Source organism: Ursus americanus, chromosome X (genome assembly GCF_024610735.1).
Source record: "Ursus americanus isolate L20-20 chromosome X, mUrsAme1.1.p, whole genome shotgun sequence".
Lineage (NCBI taxonomy): Eukaryota > Metazoa > Chordata > Mammalia > Carnivora > Ursidae > Ursus > Ursus americanus.
The window spans coordinates 77,054,599-77,079,267 of NC_142164.1; the positions used below are offsets into that span (position 1 = coordinate 77,054,599).

Below are 24,669 nucleotides of genomic sequence, written 5' to 3' on the forward strand. Positions count from 1 at the left end.
GACAGTGTCTTAAGTTGTTCTGTGACTCAATACCTCTGTTTCTCAGTCCCTGCCTCATTTTCTCTAGGTCCCCACAGCTGTGTTCTTCTTCTTATGCATCTATTTTCCAGGGTGCTTCTCTGCATCTGATTCTCTTACCTTCTTGCTCTGACCCTGCTTTGTTTTGATCTGACTCACCATCTCTTTGTTCCTGTCTCACTGCTTGTGCCTGGTGTCTGATCAATGTCTTTTTTTAAAAAGTTTTTATTTAAATTCCAGTTTGTTAACATACTGTGTGTTACTTTCAGGTGTACGATATAGTGATTCAACACTTCCATACATCACCGGTGCTTATCACAACAAGTGCACTCCTTAATCCCCATCACCTATATAATCCTCCTCCCCCTTCTGGTAATCATCAGTTTGTACTCTATAGTGAAGAGTCTGTTTCTTGGTTTCCCTCTCTCTCTGTTTTTTCTCCCTTTTGTTCCTTTGTTTTGTTTCTTAAGTTCCACATGAATGAAATCATATGGTATTTGTCTTTCTCTGACTGACTCATTTCGCTTAGCATAATGCTCGGTTGCTCCATCCATGTCATTGCAAATGGCAAGATTTCACTTTTATGGCTGAGTAATATTCCAATATGTATATATACCACATCTTTTTTTTATTATAATAATTTTTTATTATATTATGTTAGTCACTGTACAGTACATCCCTAGTTTTTGATGTAAAGTTCCATGATTCATTACTTGCGTATAACACCCAGTGCACCATCCAATACGTGCCCTCCTTAATACCCATCACCAGCCTATATATACCACATCTTCTTTATCTACTCATCAGTCGATGGGCACTTGGGCTGTTTCCATAAGTTGGCTATTGTAAATAATGCTGCTATAAACATCGGGGTGCCTATATCCATTCAAATTAGTATTTTTGGATACCTTGGGTAAATACCTAGTAGTGCACTTGACAGATTGTAGGGCAGTTGCCCTTTTAACTTTTTGAGGAAAATCCATACTGTTTTCCGGAGTGGCTGCACCGGTCAGCATTCCCACTGACAGTGTAAGAGGGTTGCCCTTTCTCCACATCCTCGCCAACACCTGCTGTTTCCTGTATTCTTGATTTTAGCCATTCTGACAGGTGTGAGGTAGTAGCTCATTGTGGTTTTCATTTGCATTTCCCTGATGATGAGTGATGTTGAGCATCTTTTCATGTGTCTGTTAGCCATCTGGATGTCTTCTTTGGAAAAATGTCTATTCAGGTCTTCTGCCTATTTTTTTTTAAGCGGATCATTTGCTTTTTGGGTGTGGAGATTTATAAGTTCTTCATAGATTTTAGATACTAACCCTTTATCAGATATGCCATTTGCAAATATCTTCTCCCATTCTGAAGTTTTGTTGTTTCCTTCGCTGTGCAGAAGTGTTTTATCTTGATGAAGTCCCAATAGTTTATTTGTGTTTTTGTTTCCCTTGCCTCCGGAGACATATCTAGTAAGATGGTGCTATGGCCAATGTCAAGGAGGTTACTGCCTGTGTTCTCCTGTAGGATTTTGATGGATTCCTGTCTCACATTTAGGTCTTTCGTCCATTTTGTGTATAGTGTAAGAAAGTGCTCCAGTTTCATTCTTTTGCCTGTTGCTGTCCAGTTGTCCCAACACCATTTGTTGAAGAGACTGTCTTTTTCCCACTGGATATTCTTTCCTGCATTGCTGAAGATTGGTTGACCATATAGTTGTGGGTCCATTTCTGGGTTTTTATTCAGTTCCATTGATCTATGTGTCTGTTTTTGTGCTGGTACCATAGTTTCTTGATCACTACAGTTCTGTAATATAACTTGAAGTCCACAATTGTGATGCCTCCAGTTTTGCTTTTCTTTTTCAAGATTGCTTTGGCTCTTTGGGGTCTTTTGTGGTTCCACACAAGGTTTAGGACTGTTTGTTCTAGCCCTGTGAAAAATGCTGTTGGTATTTTGAGAGGGATTGCCTTGAATGTGTAGGTTGCTTTGGGTAGTATAGGCATTTTAACGATATGTGTTCTTCCAATCCATGAGCATGGAAAGTCTTTCCATTCCTTTGTATCCTCTTCAATTGCTGTCATCAGTGCTTTATAGTTTTCAGAGGGCAGGTCTTTCACCTGTTCCGTTAGGCTTATTCCTAGGTATCTTATGCTTTTGGGTGCAGTTGTAAATGGGGACGATTCCTTGACTTCTCTCTCTGCTGCTTCATTATTGGCGTATAGAAATGCAACAGATTTCCGTATATTGATTTTTGTGTCCTGTGACTTTACTGAATTCGTACATCAGTTTGAGCAATGGTTGGGGGGAGTCTTTTGGGTTTTCGATATAGAGTATCATGTCTTTTGCAAATATCAAAAGTTTTATTTCTTCCTTAAGGATTTGGATGTCTTTTATTTCCTTTTGTTGTCTGATTTCTGTGGCTAGGACATCCAATACTGTGTTAAATCACAGTGATGAGAGTGGACATCCCTGTCTTGTTCCTGACTGAAGAAGAAAAGCTCTCAGTTTTTGCCCATCGAGGATGATATTAGCTGTGGGTTTTTCATATATGATCTTTGCTAAGTTCAGGTATGTTCCCTCTACTCAGTTGATGGCTTTTATCATGAATGAATGTTCTACTTTATCAGATGCTTTTTCTGCATCTATTGAGAGGACCATATGGTTCTTATCCTTTCCTTTATTAATGTGGTGTATCACATTGATTGATTTGCAAATATTGAATGACCCTTGCATCCCAGGAATAAATCCCACTTGATCCCAGGGAATGATTCTTTTAATGTACTGTGGGATTGAATTTGCTAATATTTTCTTGAGAATTTTTACATCCGTGTTCATCAGGGATATTGGCCTGTAGTTCTCTCTCTCTCTCTCTCTCTCTCTCTTTTTCCCCTGCTACAGTCGTTGTCTGGTTTTGGAATCAGGGTAATGCTGACCTCATAGAATGGATTTGGAGGGTTTTCTTCCATTTCTGTTTTTTGGAATAGTTGAAGAAGAATAGGTATTAAGTCTTCTTTTCATGTTTGGTAGAACTCCTCTATGAAGCTCTCTGGTCCTGGACATTTGTTTTTTGGGAGATTTTTTATTACTGATTCAGTTTCTTTGCTGGTTATTGGCCTGTTTGAGTTTTCTATTTCTTTCAGTTACAGTTTTGGTAGTGTATATGTTTCTAGGAATTTATCCATTTCTTCCAGGTTCTCCAGGTCATTGTCATATTATTTTTCATAATATCCTCTTATACTTGCTTGTATTTCTGTGGTGTTGGTTGTCATTTCTCCTCTCTCATTTGTGATTATATTTATTTGGGTCCTTTCTCATTTCTTTTTTATAAGTCTAGATAGGGATTTACCAATTTTATTAATTTTTTTCAAAGAACCATCTCCTGGTTTCATTGATCCATTTTATTGTGTTTTTGTTGTCGTTGTGATGGTGTTGTTGTTGTTGTTGTTGTTGCTGTTGTTGTAGTTTTAGTTTCTATGTCACTTACTTCTGCTCTAATCTTCATTATCTCCTTTCTTCTGCTGGCTTTAGGCTTGTTTGTTGTTCTTGTTCCAGCTCCTTTTGGTGTAAGGTTAGGTTGTTTATTTGAGATTTTTCTTGCTTTTTAAGGTAGGCCTGTATTGGTATATGCTTCCCTCTTATGACTGCTTTTGCTGCATCCCAAAGGTTTTGAACTGTCATGTTTTCATTTTCATTTGTTTCCATGTAGTTTTAAAATTTCATCTTTAATTTCCTGGTTGGCCCATTCACTGGCTAGGAGCATGCTGTTTAACCTCCACCTATTTGTGGTCTTTCCAAATGTTTTTTTCTGGTTGACTTCAAGTTTCATACTGTCATGGTCAGAAAAGATGCATGGTATGATCTTGATCTTTTTGTACTTGTTGAGGCCGGATTTGTGATCCAAGATGTGAACTATTTTGGAGAATATTCCATGTGCACTCCAAAAGACCGTGTATTCTGCTGTTTGGGATGAAATGTCCTGAATATAGCTGTTAAGTCCATCTGGTCCAAGGTGTCATTCAAAGCCATTCTTTCCTTGTTGATCTTCTGCTTAGATGATCTGTCCATTGTTGTAAGTGCAGGGGTGTTAAAGTCCCCTACCATTATTGTGCTATTATCAATGAGTTCCTTTATCTTTGTTATTAGTTGTTTTATATATTTGGGCACTCCCAAGTTGGGGGCATAAATATTTACAATTGTTAGATCGTCTTGGTGGATAGTCCCCTTTACTATGACATAGCGCCCTTCTTCATCTCTTCTTACAGTCTTTGGTTTAAAATGTAGTTTGTCTGATGTAAGTATTGCTACTCTGGCTTTCTTTGGATGTCCACTTGCATGATAAATCTTGCTCCATCCCCTCACTTTGAATCTGAAGGTGTCTTTAGGTCTACAGTGAGTCTCATGTAGGCAGCACATAGATGGGTCTTGGAGTTTTACCCATTCTGACACCCTATGTCCTTTGATTGGAGCGTTTTGTCCATTTACATTCAGACTAATTATTCATATATATGAATGCCTTGGTGCCTTTTTATTGCTTGTTTTGTCATTGTTTCTGGACATTTTCTCGGTTTCTTTCTTGTCTTTGTCACTTTTGGTCTTCCCTTCCCACTCAAAGTGTCCCCTTTAATGTTTCTGCTTTAATAGTCACCATCTCCTTTAGTTTTTGTTTGTCTGGGAAACTCTTATCCCTCCTTCTATTCTGAATGATAGCCTTGCTAGATAGAGAATTCTTGGCTGAAGATTTTTCCCTTTCAGCATGTTGAATATATCATGCCACTCCCTCCTGGCTTGTCAAGTTTCTGTGGAGAGCGCTACTGCTAGCTGTATGGGTCTTCCCTTGTAGGTTAGGGATTTCCTTTGTATCGCTGCTTTTCGGATTTTTTTTCTTTATCACTCTATTTTGCAAGTTTCACTACAATATTGTCTTGGTGTTGGCTTGTTTTTGTTGATTTTGTTGGGAGTTCTCTGTGCGTCCCAGAACTGGAGGGGATTCTTCTGTCTGTTTTTTCTGTCTGTTTCCTTCCCCAGGTTTGGGAAGTTTTCAGCTATTATTTCCTCAAATAAACCTTCTGTCCCCTTTTCTCTCTTATTCTTCTTCCTCTGGGACTTCTATGATAGGAATGTTATTACGTTTGATGGAGTCACGGCCTTCCCTCAGTCTACTGCTGTGAAACAAAATTTTTCTTTCTCTCTTTTGTTCAGCTTTATTATTTTCCATAGTTCTAGCTTCTCTATCACTTATTCATTCTTCTGCTTCTTCCATCATTGTGGTCATTACATCTGGTCAGTTTTGAATCTTAGTTATTGCATTTTTCATTTTGGTCTGATTGGTGTGTCTCCCTGATGTCTTCCAAGCTTTTCTCAAGCCCGGCTAGTATCCTTATGATTGTTGCTTTAAATTTTGGATCAGGTATATTACTTATATCTGTTTTGCTTAGATCTCTGGCCATGACCTTATTTTGTTCTTTCACTTGGGATGAATTCCTCCATTTGACATGTTGTCTAGGTCTCTGCCTTTGTCTGTGTGTGAGAATATCCAGTTATGTTTCCTGCTCATGAGAGTGATGGCTTTAAGAAGAAGAGGTCATGTAGTGTCCAGGGCCTGCCGCTTCAGGGAGTGTCTCTGGTGTGTGTTGTGTGCACTCTGCTGGAGTGTTTTGGCTGCTCTATCCTTCAGGGTAGTTGTCTGCAGGGGCTCTCTTTGCCTGCAGTGGGCAGTGTTTGGTCCTTTGCCAGAATGTGGTGAGTTTTAAGTAAGTGTGCTCTAGTCAGCTTGTTAGATGAGACCCGATACTACCTCTGCTGGAACTGAAGCCCTGCAGAACTCTCTGGTTGGGAGATGTGGTGTGCGCAAGGGTTTCTCTTGGTCTTCTGGGAAGGGGCCGTCTGCGCTGGGACTGGAGCAAGCTTGACTGAGAAGGGCAGTCCCTCCAGAGCGCAGGGGTGTGGGGCTTGGTTAGGCAGCCAGTGTGGGCGTGGTGTTGCTTCTGTAGGTGGCTCTGTGTTTATGCTGTGGGTCAGGGGAGGGAAATAGCACCAGCTAGCTTCTTTGTCCCCGGAGCAGCATCTCCATGAATACTGGCTCTCAGGGACACACTACGAGAAAAACAAATAAACGCTCCCACTGTGTGTCCCAGGTGTTTGTCAGATTGCTGTTTCCACACTGTCTGCCTTCAGGTCCTTTGCCTGCCTTCTCTCCAGGAGCAGCGCAGTGCCCTCCAAGTCTATTCCAGCCAAGCCCACTGATCTTTAAAACTCCAGCCTTTAAGCCCCCTTGGGTGCAAGAACTCATGAAATTCAGCCACTCTTGTTTTCCAAGCCAATGGCTTTGGGGGATACATTCTCTTTGAGCATTCCTCCGCGTGCTCCTCTCTCTCTTGCCTTCCTCCGTGACCACAGCTCCCTCTTCCCTGCAGCACCCAAGATCCTTTTCTCCCCTAGTCCATGTCTCCCCACTTCCTACCTTTCTCGATGTGGCCTCTTTTCTGCCTTTAGTTGTGGAGTTTGTTCTGTTAGTCTTTAGGTCTATTTCTGGGGTGTTCAGGATGATTTGATAATTATCCAGTTGTGGTTGTGTGACAATGTGAGCATAGCATTCTCCTACTCTGCTACCATCTTTGTTTTCTCCTACCCATGTCTTCTTATTTTTGAGCCACTCTCTGTGACCCTGTGCCTGATTCACTGTCCCCATCTCTTCATTTGTGGCCTTGGTTGCCTATTTGTGTGTTGCTATTTCTGGGTATCCCCAGGTTTATCTTTATTCTGTGTCTTTGCCTCCCTGCCTCTCTGGATAGATTTCCTTGTTACTGTGTCTCTGCCCATTTGTTTATGTTCTGTGTGTCTGTTTCTATGTGTCTAGGTTTCTTTGTTCCTATCTTGATCCTCCCAGACATGTTCCTGTGTATCTGTTCCCATTTCTAGCTTGTATCCATGTGGCTGTGTTTGTGGGTTCACATCCCCATGTCTACTTATTCTAGGATCTCTCTCTCTCTCTCTTTCTAAATTCCTGTGTCCCTATGTCACAGTGTCTCCGTTATACCTGGGCCTCCAGCTTGCCTGTCTTTATGTCTCTCTGTCACCTAGCCTAACCCCTATGTCTTAGCTGGTGTTTGTCACAGTTGGGTGTCTGCATCCCCACATTTTTGCCGCTGGATCTCTGAATATATAAGTTTGTGCTCGGGTTTCTTTCATTTTTTTTATAATAATTTTTTATTATGTTATGTTAGTCACCTTACAGTATATCCTTAGTTTCTGTGGTTTCACTCTTAGTGTGCTCCTCTGAATGTGTCCATGTCCTTGGGTCTCTGTCACCAAGTCTTGGTGTGTGTAACATCTCTGTTTCTATGCTTTTGTAGATCTGTGGTCCTGTGTCTCTGTTTTCTCCTCTCATCCCCTATCCCGTGTCTGTAAGTCATCATGTCAGCATGTCTCTGTGTCTTTACTTCTTAGTTGTTGGTGTCTTGGACTGTGGTGTTGACCTATGTCTCCCCGGTTACCTCTGTGTCCCTGTGTCTCTATGTGTCACTGTGTGTCTTGACTCCTCTGCTTCTGTGTCTGGGTCTTTGTGCATCTCTCTCTCTCTCTCTCTTTCTCTGTCTCTCTTTTTAAGATTTTTTTCAGTAGTTCAAACAATTTCTTTTTCTTTTAGAATTTTTATTTAAATTCTAGTTAGTTAACATGCAGTACAATATTGGACTCAGGAATAGAATTCAGTGATTCATCACTTACGTACAACATCCAGTATTTTTTAAAGTAATCTCTACATCCCAATGTGGGGCTCAAACTCACAACCCCGAGATCAAGTGTCACATGCTCTACTGACTGAACCAGCCAGGAGCCCCAGAAAAAATAATAAGGTGACCAAGGGAATTATAGATATTTGATGAAGTCTGGGGCGGTTGGGGGGAGGGTGGGAAGGACATCTGAGCTGAGATCTAAGGTGTGATCTGGAATTTGAGTGGCAATGCAAGAGATGGGGATGGTAGACAGGGGGCAGGTCAGGGCAGGTCAGAGCGATTATCAAATAGAGCGAACCGCTTGAGAGAAGTCCCTGAGTGGAGATGGCGTCGAGTGAGGCTGGGCCCATTAGTGAATGGAGAGGAGGCTGGGGCGGGGGGCTAGAGTTTAGAGAGTGAGTGGGAGAAAGTGAGGTCAGAGAGGTATGGGATAGAGGGCGGATCACACAGGGCCTTGTAGGCTATAAAGAGAACTTAGGGCTTCATTCGAGGTGTGATGGGAAACCCTTGAGCGGGGTTAAGTAAGAAAAGGACATGAAGTAATCTTTGTTTTTAAATGATCCTTTTGCTGCTGGGGAAGAATGGCAAAGAAAATCTCCCAAGAGAGGAAGCAGGGAGACCAGTGAGGAGGCTGGAACAGTTTTCTAGGGTAGACACGATGGTAGTCTGCCCTAAGATAGTGACAGTTGGGGTGGTAAGAAGTGGGTGCATTTGGCAAATATGTCAGAGCTAACATTGCCAAGAATTGAACATGAATGGGATATTGGCCGGTGGTGAAGGAGAGGGGCATGTCAAGCATCTCATGCCCAAATTTGTATCCCTGTGACTTACTGCCACCACCAGCTGGTTCTAATCTTGCCCTATAAGGTCTCCCAGGAAACGTCACTCTTCTTAGGAAGACAGAACAATGGAGTGGTGGAGCCCATTCAGTCTGGGACCAAATTATGTACGTCCAAATCTCTTACTAGTTGTGTGACATGGAATAAGTTACTTCACTTCTCTGTACTTCAGTTTCCCCACGAGTAAAATGCAGATATTAACAGGGTGTGTGTGTGTGTGTGTGTGTGTGTGTGTGTGTGTATTAAATGAGGGACTGAGGGTACAATATGTAGACGAGTACCTGCACATAGGAAGGACTGAAAAATGTTAACTGTTATTACTTCACAGTCTTTGGGAAATTTAAAGATAATAATTATTATCTTTTCCAATTTGTATATCCCTCTTCTTAAGCAGGGCTATTTACAGAGCACAAAAGAACAGATCAGACGTGTCTTACCTGGTGATGCTTCCATTTAGAACCCTGTATCCCTACCCTGCTTGGGAAACGTGAGCAATTCTCTCGTCCAACAAAGCAAAAGTCAAAACCACAGCTTGACCAGTTTGTTTTGTTTGGTCTTCCCAGTCTTAACATCCCTCCTCTCTCAGGGCCTCTAATTCTGTGCTTATGTACTGAGGCCCAGAGGGGTTAAATAGCTGATTCAAAGTCTCAAAGCAAGCAAGCAGGCAACTGTCATCACTAGAATCTGCAGAAGCCTTGTACGCTCCCAGTTCCTGGCGCTCTCTATTCACACCTACTCCTCATAGTTTGACCTATTGCCCCTGGCACTCACCATCTTCATCAGGAGTGAGGAAGGTATAGAAAGCCGGTGAGTTCAAGGACTCCACAATCATGGATGCCATCATTGATTCGGACAGCGACTCTAGCTCCTCAGGGAGACGGAGCAGACTGACTGCCTCAGGGAGGGTGCTAGAAGGCAGCAAGACTGGTGGGTCTGGGTGGCTGCCCTCTGGCACAGGCCTGGAGCTGCTCGGTAGGCTCATTGTTGGGACTTCTGACACAGATGTTCCCAGAATTTGCCTGGTGCTTTGGGGCTCCAGCAGCAGGTCATGCTGATGCCAGAGCTTTCTCGGGGCAGCAGAGAGGGCAGGGCGGGGTCAAAGGGAATAGGGAGGGGTTCTCCAAGGACAGAGGTGATCATGATACTGCTGGGACTTGCGGGACCTGAGGTTGTGCTTGTGAATGTGCTTGGATCCTGAGGAAGTGGGGGCACAGGTCAGGCAGGTCTGGGGAATAACGAGGTTTTGGGTTTATCGGGGATTGGGGTCCTAGGTTTGGAAAATTATAAGCTTGGGTAATTTGGGGGAGGTGGGATACTAGATTTAAGAGGTGATGGGATATTAGGGGTCTTAGGTAAGAGGATGCTGGGTTTAGGGTGTGACCGATTGTTTGGGGTCTTGGGAGCAGGAACCTTTGGTCTAGTGTGTGGTAGGTATTTGAGGATCTGAAGCGTGGAGACACCAGGCTTGGGCTCTGGCTGGCTTTTGGGTGACTGTGATGTGAGTACCCCAGGTTGGGAGTGTGATAGGGTGTCCGGTTTGGGTTGTGATGGAGCACCAGGTTTGGAGGGCAGTGGAATGACATGTTTCATAATGCCAGCTTTGGGCTGGGATAGGGTGCCAGGATTCAGAGGTGGGACTTGTGTCTTGGAATTCATGGGTAATAGGGTACCAGGATTCTGGTGTGATGGTGCGCTGGGCTTCAGAAGCAATAGGGCACCAGAGTTGGAGGGCACAAAGGCAGCAGTTTTTATTCTGAGAGTTGGCTGAACCAAAGTGCCAGAATCTTGCTGTGCTGGATTTGGGGGCTTTTGGTGTGCTGGGGTGAATAGGATGCTTAGTGCTCTGACCCAGTGGCTCCAACTCCTTGGAACTGGGCATAATTCCTGTAGAGGCAGGAGTCTTTGAGGATAAGTAAGACCTTGGTTTCACAAGCCTTGATTTGGGAGAGACCTGGGGTACCAAGGCTGACTGGTCTGTGCCTGTCCCTAGGCCGTGCCTGTCCCTAGGCCTTGCCTGCTGGTGGATGAGGGTATATAATGGTGCCTGGTCCAGCTGCAGTGGAAGTCTGTACCCTGGCCTTCCCACTCGCCTCCTTGGGCTGCACCATGACCAGTGAAGTCAGAGGTGGGGACAAAGTTGTACTCAAGGGACAGGTTGAGGACTTTGGCGGCCAGCAGGTGGCGAGTGGTGGTGTCACGGGCCTGGAAGCATCCCTCAGCAACTCTCCAATGGTGATGTAGGCCCAGAGGTAGCAGGTGAAGTGGGCTACATTGTAGGCTGGTTCCCCTGAGACACCAAAGTTCTTCTGGCTGCTGTTGGTGGCCACCTCACTGTGGCAGGCCACAAGAAGCTGACCCTTGGGGCCATGGGCTGCCAGGTGGATGCCCAGTTCCTGCTTGCCTGCCTGCCTGCCTGCCTGCATCTGTCCTGCCACCACCAGCTCTGAGCTGTCAAAATAACTGGGGGAAAAGGCCCAAGGGGAGGCCCCGATCAAGCCACCCAGGTAGTCCAGATGCATATCTGCCAGCAGAGGCATGGAGATCTCCTCATAGAAGCCCTCCAGCGGTAGGGCTGCATCAGTGCCCTCGTACATGCACCGGGCTGCTCCCCGGTTCTCCAGGGGCAGGTGACACAGCAATGGGAAGTCAGTGTCATCCCCAAAGGCCAAACTGAAAAGGGACACCCTGTTGCCCAGCGCCTGACAGATGTTAGAGAGGATCACCCTGGAGGTCATCACACTGGCTGTGGGCTCCCCATCTGCCAGGAAGATGATGAGAGGGCTCCTCCCCACACTGAGGCCCCGCCCAGTCTCCTGATTGCTATAGTTCAGCACTGCTATGGTTTAGCGGATCCCCATTGATGCCAGTCCCTAATTGGGAAGCAGACTGTGAGACCATCTTTTCTAGTTATTTCTATCCCCATTGCGGACACACTGGGCAGCTCACCAACCTCTCAGGCTCAGTCATTTCTCCTCATCTTTGCTCAGATTGTTTCTGCTGCTTATCTTCCCCAACTCCCCCACCCCCACACAGGCTCCCTGAGATCTGACAGTGGGGCCCACACGTCCTTGGCTTTTACCACTCCCTGTCTCAGACTATGATTTGCCTGTTTCCTGGAGGGATATCTAATTCTCTAGTCAGACAGGCAGCTCCCCAACGATAGCAACCCCACCTCCATGCTACAGGGGAAGAAAGGGCTGAGTTGACAGGAGGTGGTGGGTGGGGGCGACTTTGGTACTCTCCTGAGAGACGATTGATCAAAAGCCAGAATCAGGGCAGCGGCTTGACCAAATGCTTGGAAATAAATATGTGGATTACAGATTTTAAAAAGTTGTGGCAAATTCTTCTGAGTATGTGCTTTAAAGAGGAAGAAACTCAGGGCCAAAGAAGAATGTGCCCTAACATACGTAGTGCTATGTTCTTTCTACTGGGAAGAGGGACACAGAAGGATGAAGGGACATATTTGCATAAAATATAATAGTGACATTTCAGGTATTGTGAGAGGTGAGGTGGGTGGAGGAATGAAGGGAGCATTTCAAGAGTTCCCCACATCTGGGGCACCTGGCTGGCTCAGGTGGTTGAGCACATGACTCTTAATCTCAGGGTCGTGCGTTTGAGCCCCATATTGGGCCTGGAGCCTACCTGAAATAGAAAAAATAAATAAAAAATAGAAGGAATTCCCCACATTACCACAGCCCATCCATTTGAGTGGGTAGGTCTAACACTTAACAACCATCAGCTTCCATGTGACCCAGGTAATCCTTGGTGCTATAGGTATTCTGGGTGGTAGCCTGGATGGAGCCTCCAGCTTCCTAGACACTAACCGAGAAGAAAAGGTGATGATGTTGAAGTGGTCCTTGACCCGCAGGTCACCAAGGATCACATTCGTGGCCATTGTAGTCTGTGGGATATGGATGAAGTGAAGGAGATGGACCAAGGCTGGAGATCTTGCTCAAGACCGAAAGGTTATTTCTCTACAAGGTACTAAGGCCTAAGCGTTGTGTGGTTTTAAGACTTTCTGACTCCAGCACTCTGTAAGTCTAGAATTCTCAGGTCAAAATGCTATAGGCCCTTGGATCTAAGCCTAGAATTACACTGTCCAACAGTAACTGCTAGCCACATGTAGCTATTTAAATGTAAGTCAGTTAAAATTAAAGGAAAAAAAATGTTAAATTCTCTTTCTTTACTTGCAGGAGCCACATTTCAAGTGTCCAGTAACCACATGAGAGTTATTGCAGAGCAGTGGCTACTGTATGGGACACCCCAGAACTTTAGAACATTTCCATCATCAAGATAGTTCTATTAGACAGTGGTAGTCTAGAAGGTTCAAGCTCTGTACTTTCAGGGTGCTAGGATCCTGTGTGTCCTGTGGTTCCTGGACCCCATGACCCAGGATTCAGAGATTCCAGGACCCTAAAGCTTAAGAGCTTTATGGTTTTAGGTCTTTGTAACTTCCTTTCAGTGACTTTGCATGCCTTGGTTCTGTCCTATGTAATCTGTTCTTTTACCTCACGTTCCATTTCTTCCAGACTGATCTTCTCATCAGCCCCCCAGACAACCCAGATTCCATTTTTTTTGTTCTGTTTTGTTTTGTTTTTCTCCACAGCTTTCCTCTTGTCGTGCCCTTTAGATAACAGACCTCCCTTTTACTTATTCATATCTTCACTGCTCCTTCACTGGGCAGCCCTTGCTAGATTGCTTACTCTGACCCATGACCCTTGTACCCAGATATTCCCTGTCCCAGATGGTTTGCTGACTGTCATACTAGAATATTTTCATTTTCCACACAGATATTGAGCCCTCAGAGAACAGGTTTTGGAATGCTTCTTCCCATTGGCTCCCCTCTCCATGACAATACCTAGCATAGGGCTAGGCACATAGGAGGTTCAGGGAATAGGGAATGTAGGTTCTAGTATTAGGTACCACTTCTAGGGCACTTGTTATGTTCCAGGCACTGTGCTAAATACTTCGATGCACCAGTTCATTTAATTGTCATAGCAACACAATGAAAAAGGTACTAATATTATACCCATTTTATCAGTGACAACACTGAGGCTCAGAGAGGTGGAGTGACTTGCTCAAGGTCACACAGCTAGTCACTGATGAACCAGGGACTCAGATCCATATTTTGGAGGTGTTAAACATTACGCCTTCGCATTTTTATATTGTCATAGATTTCAGAAACCACGGGAAATACCACTTGTGGCCCACCTTTCTCTACACCTTAAACTGATAGAAGATGCCTTGAATGCTTTTAAGTGGATCAGAGAAAATTTTTCCTGCCATAGGATGAGCTCAGGGTAAAGGTCACACATACTGGAATAGGGAGCTGAAGTTTTGCTCAAGACTGAAAGGTTATTTCTGTACAAGGTACTAAGGCCGAAGTGTTGTATGGTTTTAAGGATTTAACCATTCATTCTTGTTTTCATTCAGAGGATTGCAAAGTAGAGCATGATGGCCCTTCATGAGAATCTCCCATTAACCAGAGACAGATTATGTTTTTAGAAGTATATTGTTTAATCTATTGAGATTTTCCAGCTATCTTTCTGTTATTGATTTCCAGTTTAATTCCACTTGGTCTAAAGTTCCATGTGAGCTTGAGATGGATGTGTATTGTGATGTTGTTGGATGAAGTGTTGTGTAGATGTCAATTAGATCCAATTGATTGACGGTGCTGTTCAGTTAAACTATGTCCTTACTGGTTTTGTGCCTCCTGGATCTGTCCATTTGTGATAGAAGGGAGCTAAAATCTCTAATTATTAACAGTGGTTTCATCTATTTCTCCTTGCAGTTCTATCAGTTTTTGCCTCATGTCTTTTGACGTTCTATTGTTAGGTGCATTACACATTAAGGATTGTCATGTCTTCTTGGAGAGTCATTCTATAATTATAGTTATATAAGATTCATTTTTCAGTCTGAAAGCAGTCATTGTTTATTAACTGGCCAATTTGCTGAAATAATGATGGTGGGTAGATACCTTAGTATATCCTTCTAATAAGCTGTTGATCTGGTCTTCCTTATTGCCAGCATCTGCACCTTCCACAAAATGAGTGATCTTTTTCTTCATTCCACCTCATGGAGAAGGTAATTTGAAGGGCCACTGGAAGTTTTTTGCTTCTTTGAAACACTTTACAGTAGTATAGATCTTGTGAATCAGATCCTCCATGCAGATGATGCCATATTTACCAAGAGATAGAGCAGTGTGTTATCTGTCAGGGAAATTTACTTTTTGTTCCTTTATACAATGCATCTCTTTACCCCTGTGTAATTTACTTGCTCTAAAGTCTACTTTGTCTGAAATTAATATAGTTGCTCCAGCTTTTTTATGATTAGTGTTCAGCATGGTGTATCTTTTTTTTTCCATATCATTACTTTTAATCTATCTGTGTCTTTACATTTAAAATGGGTTTCTTGTAGACAGCACATAGTTGGGTCTGTCTTGTTTGTTTGTTTGTTTGTTTGTTTGTTTGTTTAGGGTCTGTTTTGTTTTCATCAACACTGATAGTCTTTGTCTTTTAACAGGTGTATTTAGACCATTCATGGTTAAAGCGATTACTGTTACAGATAGATTAATATTTGCCATCTTTTGGAGTGCCTGGGTGGCTCAGTCTTTAAGCCTTCGGCTCAGGGCATGATCCCGGAGTTCTGGGATCAAGCCCTGCATCGGGCTCCCTGCCCTGCCGAGAGCCTGCTTCTTCCTCTCCCACTCCCTCTGCTTGTGTTCCCTCTCTCGCTGGCTGTGTCTCTCTCTGTCAAATAAATAAGTAAAATCTTTAAAAAAGTATTTGCCATGTTTTTAACCATTTTCTATTTCCTGCTCTTTTTTTTTTTTCCTTCCTTCCTTCCTTCCTTCCTTCCTTCCTTCCTTCCTTCCTTCTTCTTTTTTTTTTCGGTCTTCTACTCTTTTTCTGTCTTCTGTGGTTTTAATTGAGTGTTTCATATGATCCCATTTTCTCTTGTCTTTTAGCATAACCATTATAGTTTTAATTTTCTTTTCTTAGCAGTTACCCTAAAGTGCGCAATATGCTTTTACAACTAATCCAAGTCCACTCTCAAAAAACACTGTACAGCTTCATGTGTAGTAGAAGTACCTCATGACAGAATATTCCCAATTCATCCCGCCTGTCTCTTATATAACATTGCTGTCATTAATTTCACTTATCAATAAGCTGTAGTCACTGAACATATTATTTCTGTTATTATTTTGAACAAACTGTTTTTGTTAGATCAATTAATTACAAAAGAAAAGAGTTTATTTTTACCTTAATCTATTCCTTCTCTAACACTCTTCCTTTCTTTATGTAGACCCAAGTATCTGAACTACACCATTTCCCTTCTCTCTGAAGAACTTCTTTTAACATTTACCTGTGCAAGGCAGGCCTACTGGCAACAATTCCCTCAATTTTTGTTTGGCTAATAAAGTCTCTCTATCTCTTTCACGTTGGAAAGACAATTTTGCTGTATACAGAATTCTAGGCTGGTAGTTTTTTGTTTTGTTTTCTTCAACACGTTAAATATTTCAGTTCACTCGTGTTTTGTTGCATGGTTTCTCAAGAGAAGTCCAGTGTAATTCTTATTCTTGTTCCTGTATAAGTAAAGTGATATTTTCCATGGGCTTTTTTTTAGAACGTTCTCTTTTATTGTCTTCAATTTGAATAAGATATGCCTATGTGTAGATTTTTTGGTAATTATCCTGCACGGTGTTCTCTGAGTTTCCTAGACCTGTGGTTTAGTGGCTGTCATTTATTTGGGAAATTCTGTACCCAGTATTCCTTCAAATATTTCTCTTTTTTTAATATTTTTTAAAGATTTTATTTATTTATTTGACAGAGAGAGAGACAGCCAGCGAGAGAGGGAACACAAGCAGGGGAAGTGGGAGAGGAAGAAGCAGGCTTCCAGCGGAGCATGGAGCCCGATGCAGGGCTCGATCCCAGGGACCTGGGATCACGCCCTGAGCCGAAGGCAGACGCTTAACGACTGAACCACCCAGGCGCCCCTCAAATATTTCTTCTGTTACGTTCTTTCTTCTCCTTCTGGTGTTCCCATTACACATATGTTAGACTTCTGTAATTGTACACAGTTTTTGGATATTCTCTTTTGTCTTATTTTGTTTTACGTTCTTTTTTCTCGTTGCTTTTCAGTTTGGGAAGTTTGTATTAACATGTCCTCAAGCTTATTGACTTGTTCTTTGTCCATGTTCAGTCTCCTAATGAGCCCACACCAAAGGCATTTGTCAATCCTGTTATAGTGTTTTATCTTTCTAGCATTTACTTTTGCTTTTCTTAGGGTATCCATCTCTGCTTGTGTTACTTGTCTGTTCTTGCATGTTACCCACTTTTCCCATTAGAGCCCTTAGCATATTAGTCATGGCCATTTTAAATTCCAGGTCTAATAATTTCTCTGCCGTATCAGTCTGTTCTGATGGTTGGTTCATCTTTTCTGACTGTGGTTTGTTTATTTGTTTGTTTGTTTTTCATTTTAGCATGGCTTGTAAGTTTTTGACAAAAGCAGACATGATATATCACATAAAAAGACCTGAAGTAAATAGGCCTTTAGTGGGAGATTTTATGTTTATCTGGCCAGGAATTCGGTTGTGCTTGCTAGTTGCTGCAGTTGCATATGTCAGAGGCAAAGATTTCTTTTAGGGTCCTTGTTTTTGACTCCACTGTTGTCTTGGGTTTCTCGGGATATTCTTTCTTAAAGAGTCTAGGCTTCCAGTTCCATCAGCTGTAATCTCCTGTTGTTATACAGGAATGCAGTGCATGTGGTGATACTGTGTGGGGGAAGGAGAAGCGTTTCATAGTTCTATGCTCAGGTCTCAGTCTTTTAGGGCACCTATGCCCCTGGAATATGACCTCCACAAGTGCTCCCCAGCTTTTTCCTGACCTTAGTTGAGATGGGAAGGTTAGAAAAGTTTGGAGTTGGGTACATCCTTTCCCTTGCATTTAAGACTACAAAAGACGGCTCTCAATATTTCCCTTCCCCCAGTTTGGTTACACTCTGGTAAAATACAAGTCAGTAGCCCTAGGTCCCGTGGGCTCTGTGGTTCAGAACTTCAAGGCACGTAGACTGTACTGCTCCAGGTCACTTGAACTTTATAATTCTAGAGTCCCAGAGTATTGTAGTTCAAAATACTGCTTCCGGAACTTTATGGATTCAGGCTCTAAACTCAAAATCTCTTTGGCTTATGGCTCCAGTATTCCTTCTTAAGGGTGCTCTGGTAGAAGGGCTACCATGTTTAAATCTAGATGGACCAGGACTCTGGTTTCTAAGCACTACAACGCCACTGCACTGTATTTTTCTGGCTTTGAAGTGAAATAAACAAAACAAGACAAAACAAACCAGTGGCCTCTGGAAGGTTCAGAGTCTAAATTGACTATGGTTTTCTTTTTATTTGTTGACTCAGGTTTTATGACACCAGAATTCTCCAGCTTGAAGGTTCTATGACTCTGGGCCCCTTGGCGATCTGAAGTGTTGTGGTTAAGGCTCTTGATGATCACAGCCCCATTGTCCAATGTTTCAATGTTCTCAGCGTTCTGTGGTTTCAGGTCTACACGGATCCTGAGGTGCAAGGTACCAGGACACTAAGGTAAGCCTCGGCCTATAAGATCCAAGAGTGATGGGAGGTAGAGTCTCTAGTCCCAGGGACCACCGTTCCCGCACACTCTGCTTTCTGAGCCTTCTAAAACAAGAGCTATGAAAGGTCTGCAGGGTCCTCGTTATCTGCTTCATGGTGGTGCCAAACATAGAGCTGCTCACATCAATAACGAATACCACGTTTCTCTTGACAGGTGAGAGGCCTCCGGGGACAAAGTAATGAATAAAATAGCGCTCATAAGTCTGGACAAAAAGAAGTGAAACCAACAAGAACGGTGAAAGGCAGTCTAGACCAGGTCCCGTCTTACTCTCTGACATAACACCCTGCTTTTTTCCTTCCCAGGCCTTATCTCTGTTTCTAGTTAAATAGGCATCTGCGCGATTGTTTGTTTCAATGTCCATCTCCTCCACCAGAACTGCGTCTCTGCTGTTCAGGCTGTCAGCCCAGGGCCTGCCCCAGAGCCGTGGAGTAAATGAGACTGGCTTGTGGCCCAAGGCTCCAAGGATCAGGATCTCTGTAATATGTGAGTTCCTGTCCATGAGAGCTGACTTGCACAGTCTTGAGGGCCCCTGGGGACAATTGCCTGGGCTCCAGGAACTGTAAGTATTGTTTTAACCTCCCTCTATAGAGTGAGCCAGGAGCCCAGCTCCATTGCAGCCAGGGGCTGGGAGTTTGCAGGGCCTCCCTCTCCTCCTCAAGCCTCCTTTCTGCTGTTGCTGGGCAGAGTAGTCAGGGAAGGAGGGAGCAGGGGCTGAGTGAGCTGTTTGTTCAGAAGGGATTGGTTAGACCAGGTGCAGATGCCTTGGGCTGCCAGGGATGTGATTGGCTGCTGACCCCCTTCCCCCACTCCATCTCCCCTCTGCAGAGCCTGGGGGCTGGAACAGCTGAGGGAAGTGGAGGGGGGAGGTGGGAGGGCCCCCCAGGACCAGTGTCAGCTCAGCCTAGGGAAGTATGGGCTTGCTGAGGGTCTGTGCTGCTCAGTAGCCTGAAGTAAGCTCTGCCTTGGGACAGCCAGCTTTATTCTCCTCTCTGTCATTAAGGTGCTCTCTGTTCACAAGGCTGGACACACTATCTCCTCCTCTCTCAGGGGGGAGGGAGGGTAAGGGAGGACATCTTACTCTTTCCCTCCACTCCAGCCTTTGAATTAATTCACAAGTGCATGTGAGGGCTCTGTCTCCACTCTCTCTTGGCACTCTACAGCAGTTCTCAAAGGCCTCGGTCGTCCATCCTGCAACTGCCCAAGCCCAAGGCAGAGCCCAGCTGCCCTCCTATTCCTCCCATAACCCGGGCAGGTGAGAGTTTCCGGAAAAATCACATTCCTATCTCTTCATCGTCCCAGGCTCCCTGGTGGCTTCGCACCTCACATCCTATAAGCCAGAGGCATGACTCAGGTCACCAACCTCTCACGCTCTCCTCAGCTGCCATGCCACCTCACTTTCAGGAAATGTTTCCTTCCCTTCCTAATGAAGAAAATTAAGGGCACCAGGCCATGTCCCTTGGACTGCCCACCCCACCCTTGCACAGGGTTCACACACCCGTACACCTCTTCCTCTGTTAAGGAAAAAATTTAGCTCTGTCCTGGACCCCATGCACTCCCAGCCTCCAGCACCTCCTCCACTAGTCAGACTCCTTCTCTCCAACCTGCCCCACACATGTTACTGGGTCTTCTTTGGGATGTGGAAAGTGCTGTGTTTATTCCATCCGCTAAGACAATCCCCATTGATCCCAATCCCAACAAAACTCAGACCATCTTCTCTCCTCCTTGCAGCATGCCAAGGTAATGAAGTCATCACCTACAGTGGTCTTCTCACCTCCAGTTTATTCCTCTCCACACCACAGACTGGCTTCAGCCCCCACCACACACTGACTCTTCTCTCACTAAAGGCAACAATAACTCGTTGGTTTCCCAACTCAGTGGGTATATTTTGATTCTTATTGGATTGCATCTCCCTGGTGTATTTCACAATTGGCGATCACTTTTGGTCCCAAGAAGAACCTCTGTCTTGGGAATCTGATATGGCAAACTCTCCTTATTCTCCTACCAGCTGTCTGGCCCATTTGATTCAGCCCTTTCTTGAGCTCCATTTTCTCCCCCTGTCCCTTAAACAGTGCTTCCTGATATTTTTTCAGTCATGGCATGCAAAGAAGATGATTATGCTTGTGTAGCACAATGGAGGGAAGTGGTGGGGATATAGAGCTCTGAGCAGACTGCTGGCAGCTGGAGGGACTGGACACCCTGAGGGTTGAGGAGATCAATGGCTGCTGGACTGGGAAGCCATGCCCTAGTGATTGCCATCCTGAATCTGCTCTTCTGGCTCAACGCATTCTCCCTGGGTCACTTCCCTAGCTCTGGTACTTTCAGTCCCTGAATCTCCATGATGACCCAATACTTCTTTCTCCAGTCCAATGCTCTCCACTCTTCCCCCTCCACAACTGCATACCTAATCACTGTTGGATACATTCCCTTGGATGTCTGAAGATGCCTCCAATGTATTTTGCCCAAACAATAAATTCGTACATTTCCCCCATCCTGCCCTTGTGTGCCTTTGTCATTTACAGACGCTATCATCCACATGGTCACTCCAGATACAAACCTGGGTGTCACCCCTGAATCTTCCTGTGCCCCTCAATCCCCACATCCAGCCAGCCACCAGTTCCTGCTGGATATATCTCAGGCCCACCCCTCTTCTCCATCCCAAACCAACAAAACCCAAATTCAAGACTTCTTTCTCTTTGGTTCTGCTGCTTCTATCGTGGCCCCTCTGATCCATGCCTTTTTGCAGCAGCTGCTCTGTCGGGTCTTTCTAAACTCACACCCCATAATGTCATTCCTTCTCATGGCTCCCTTGTCAGCTTCAAGACATATTCCATGTTCCTTATCATGCCCCTGCAGCACTCGTAGCCCTCGGTCTCACCTCTTACCATTTCTTGTGCCTCAAATCAATGCTCCAGGAACTCCAACCTACTTGAGGCTCCCTAAACACCCCTGGATATTTCTGGCCTTCGTTCTCTGTATCATGCAACTCCCAGATGGCTAAAATGTCTTTCCCTTTTCATAGCCTCTTTCCCAACTTGGTACACTTTTTTTGGTATTCTTTAACCCAGGTCAGTCTTCACTTCTTCCAGGAAGCCCTCCCTGACCACCTTCTCCCCTCATGATGGCATCCATCCCAGCTTGTGTTGTCATTGAAAGAGCACTTCTCATCTTGTGTCTCTCTCTGTGTGTGTTTCACCCAGAGACAGTGAATAGGATCTGTGTGTGATTCACTTCAGGGTTCCCAGCATCAGCCAGCTGTGGGCATGAAGCAGATTAGGTACCCAGAGAGTCCCAACTGAATGAATGAAGGGGTGGATGTGCTGGACTCTGAAAGATGGGCATACTCAAGCAGGAATGGGAGGTCAATTATGGGGTTCTTGGTAGGGGATGCAGCAGTCAGGGCACACAGTAAATGGGAGTATCTGCCTTGCTATTTAGTGCCTAATTCCATCTGCTCTAATTATATTTCTGTTCCAGGCAATGGTCAAAAAGGTAAAGAACGAGGAAGCAGACAAATACCTCGATTAACACAACCCACATGATAGAACACCAGGTTAAGGCCCCTCCTGCCACCTACTGGCAGGGTACCCTCAGCTCCTGTTTTGAGAGGGAGAATTATTTTATTCCCCCTACACTACAGGCTGTACCATACCTCTGTGCCTCTGCACATACCGTCCCCCACTCTCTCTGCGTGCTATTCCCTTCACACTATCGACCCAGGCAGAGGTAGAGTCTATTCATATTTTCCCAGGCTGATTTAAAGGCCAACTCCTTTAGGAAGGCTTTCCTGGAACCCTCCTCAGTGGTATCTGCGCATAACCCATTACAGATTTATGCGCAGCAATTTGAACCTCTTATGACTGCCACAGCTCTATGCATCCAGCTGCTTAGGGACTGGGATGTTCCAGAGGAAGACTAGAGGTTGTGTCCACCTCATTTCTGAGTTCCCAGAGTCAATGAGGACAGGACTGGGCTAGAGTAGCTCTAGTTTGGTGGTGATGTATCCAACGTATGAATGAATGAGTAAATATGTGCATGGGGAGAGGTGATGCCAAAGCACTATATTAGCCCAGAGCAGACGGAGGAATTGTCAGTGGGCTGGGGTCAACAGAGACGTGGCGTTCGAGCAAGGTCTTCAAGGACGAGGACCAGTGGAGAAAGGAGGGAGAAGACATTCCCAGGGCAAGCAGATAGTATGAGCAAATGCTCAAACACAAATGAGCGGCAAATCCAGGTGTTTTTGAAGAAAGGCATGTGGTGTGGTGTGGTGAGGTGTGGTGTGGTGTGGTGTGGTGTGGTGTGGTGTGGTGTGGTGTGCTGTGGGGCAGCTGGAGGGTGGTTTGTGTGCTGCAGGTGGTGAGAGGTATGGCAGGAAAGGAAGGCTGGGACCAGACATCACAGGCTGCTAGCCAATCGTTGTTGTCAAGCCAAGGGTCTAACCCTCTGGCAGAGCACAGGATCTCTGCATATTCTTCACGAATATATGAGCTCAGAATTAAGGGCTCCCTGTTTAGGCAGATGGCTCAGGTGAGGCAAAAAGAATTTTTAAAACTTAGAGATGGCAAGAAAGTGCGAGGGAACATGAGAGTATCAGAGCTGCAGGAAGTGTGAGACCCCCATGAGTGTGAGAGACCAGTTACTGGCCAGTGGTTCACTTTCCAAAAGGACTGGTTAAGAGTGGGCTATAACTTGATGCAATTAAGAATGGATTCATTTTGGGGTGCCTGTGTGACTCAGCAGGTTAAGCATCTGCCTACAGCTCAGGTCATGATCCCAGGGTCCTGGGATGGAGCCCTGTGTTGGGCTCCCTGCTCAGTGGGGAGTCTGCTTCTCCCTCCGCCTCTCCTTCTGTTTCTCCCTCTACCCTTACCCCCCGCCCCTGCTCCTGTGCTCATTCTCTCTCTCTCTCTCTCTCTCTCTCTCTCAAATAAATATAATCTTAAAAAAAAAGGAATGTGTTCATTTGGAGTTTCATCCGATTTATACGGTTCCAGGTCTCCAACACTTAGAGGAAGCACATGTGTCTCCTATGCTGTGAAGTCTTGTGTCCCTATACATCATTCTGTCCGTGTTCACTTGTCCTCACTGATCTCTAGGGAAAAACAGATGAGCAACTTGCAGAAACCAGATTACTGGCCAGACCTGTCTGACTCCAGAGCCCATACTCTTTCCATTCCCCCGGCCCCCTCACCTGCACGTCTCCAGTGATGCCCTCCATGACTACATTGTGCTGGACTACAAAGTGGGCCATGATGCCCGAGCTGGAGAAGGCAGGCTGGTCTTGCAGCGTTGGGCAGCGTTCAGACACAGGTCTCTCCCCTCTCAGTCCTGGTGGATGGGGGCGAGTCAGCCTCACCTGTATGGGTGGGGAGAGTTGAGGTGGGTGGCATGGAGGGCTCACCAGGCAGACATCCAGGAAAGGGGATGTCAAAAGGAGCAATATCTGAGCATGGGGAAAAGCAAACCCTGCACCACTTGCTGCTCCTGCTGTTTACAGCACCCTTCCACTTGCCCCAATGCTATAATCCCCTCCAAATCCCACAACCAGCTCCTCCTGCTGTGCCTCTTCCAGCAGGCCCAGGCTGACAGACCCAGCCCTCCCCACAGCTCCCAGGCTCTGGAAGTCTGACCCTCACCCACAACCTCGCCCTGGCTCACTTGCCATCCATCCCTGGGCCCAGTCTCCGGAGGAGTGTCATGTCCCCTGGTAGACCAGGGGCCTGGGTCTCCTCCCACAGAGGCTGTGTGGTGTGTGCTGTGGAGAGAGACAAACACAGAAACAAGGCCTAGGCCCCTCCCATGCCCCTTACTGCTGTGGGAAATTGCAGTCTAGCAAGGTTCCCCTCTGGGATAGAATTTCATGTGTTTTCTTCCCCCTCTGCCTTCTAACTCTCAGAATCACGTGTGTGAATAAGGCTTTTAGCGCCTCATGAATTCACAGATGATTTTCTGGTCCCGGATGTTTGCCGAGCAGGCCACAAGATCAACTCTTCTGGAATTTCAGCCCAAGACGAATGTCCATTTAGACATGTCTCTGTGCCTCCTTTTTTCCAGAAAATGGAACCTTGGGAATTCTGCTTCCCCCCTCCTTCCGGCTACAGCTGTCAGGAAGCTTAGGGGCAAACTGAGCCCCCATACTCTCTGAGGCGCCTGCTTACATACATTCCCTTGGCTTCCTTCCTTTCAGAGGTCTTTGTTCTGTTTTTTCCCCACAGGATTGGCTCTACCCTCTGTTTTAACCTTTAAGGAGAAGGGGGAGGGAGCTGCCATTTATAGCTTAGGGCTTAAGAGTGCAGGCTGCAAGGACTCAGATGCTGCCTGTGGGCCCCTGGACAAGTTATTCACACTCTCTAAGCCTCAGTCTCCTCATCCATAGCACAGGAATGATAATAGCTCCTATCTCGTAGACAGTTTGTCTGTGGGGATTAAATGAGACCATTAATGTAAAGCATTTGGAACCAT

At 45.1% G+C, this 24,669-nt stretch overlaps 1 pseudogene; it reads right to left on the minus strand.

Annotated features, from left to right (window-relative positions):
• Window positions 1–9,323: 9,323 nt before the first annotated feature.
• LOC148106949 (inter-alpha-trypsin inhibitor heavy chain H6-like) lies at window positions 9,324–23,597 on the minus strand (annotated as a pseudogene).
• Window positions 23,598–24,669: the final 1,072 nt, after the last annotated feature.